Raw genomic sequence first — 719 nt, forward strand, 5'->3', positions numbered from 1 at the left:
AGGGATCCCTATACTGTGGTATAAAGGATCTCTATTATTATTATTATTTTTCTGTGCCTTCTTCTTTGTCATATGAGCAGGAGCAAGGATAAGAACATTCTTGTGGAAGCAGATCCAGAACCGGAAAGGACTCTGAAGAGAAAATTAAGAGAAGCTAAAATACAACAATCCAGAGATAACCTTTCAGAAATTTTCAAACAGGAAGAGGAGATGGCAGCCGAAAATAATAATAATGTAAGGAAGATGCTTGGTGACTTTACTGCACCTAATTCCAATTTACATGGAAGAAGCATCTCCATTCCTGCCATTGGAGCAAACAACTTTGAGCTGAAACCTCAATTAGTTTCTCTGATGCAGCAGAACTGCAAGTTTCATGGACTTCCATTTGAAGATCCTTTTCAGTTCTTAACTGAATTCTTGCAGACATGTGATACTGTTAAGACTAATGGAGTAGATCCTGAAGTCTACAGGCTCATGCTTTTCCCTTTTGCTGTAAGAAACAGAGCTAGATTATGGTTGGATTCTCAACCTAAAGACAGCCTGAACTCTTGGGATAAGCTAGTCACGGCTTTCTTAGCCAAGTACTTTCCTCCTCAAAAGCTGAGCAAGCTTAGAGCTGATGTTCAAACCTTCAGACAGAAAGAAGCAAACAGTTGACCAAAAAGTGTCCTTCTGACATGCCAGTTGACCAAAAAGTAAGATGTCATTGGATACCTCTG

Source organism: Arachis ipaensis, chromosome B03 (assembly GCF_000816755.2).
Source record: "Arachis ipaensis cultivar K30076 chromosome B03, Araip1.1, whole genome shotgun sequence".
NCBI lineage: Eukaryota > Viridiplantae > Streptophyta > Magnoliopsida > Fabales > Fabaceae > Arachis > Arachis ipaensis.